The following is a 248-nucleotide window of genomic DNA, read 5'->3' as shown; positions in this document are numbered from 1 at the left end:
ATAATGTTTAATAAATATTAAAAATCAGAATTTAAAATGTATAATTTTTGTCACTTTGCGCCATCTTGCAGTTTATGTAGAAATGAGCAGGTCTGAAATACCAAAAATATTAGATACATCTTAAAATTGCACAAATGTATGATTTTCCAGAAGGGTGTTTAAAGGGACAGTCTACACCTTAGTTATATATAATTTATTTGTACACTAACCCAGGCCTCCCATTTATTTTTATTCCTTTAATTATTTAT

This window comes from Bombina bombina, chromosome 7 (assembly GCF_027579735.1).
Source record: "Bombina bombina isolate aBomBom1 chromosome 7, aBomBom1.pri, whole genome shotgun sequence".
Lineage (NCBI taxonomy): Eukaryota > Metazoa > Chordata > Amphibia > Anura > Bombinatoridae > Bombina > Bombina bombina.
This window is presented reverse-complemented; position numbering follows the sequence as displayed.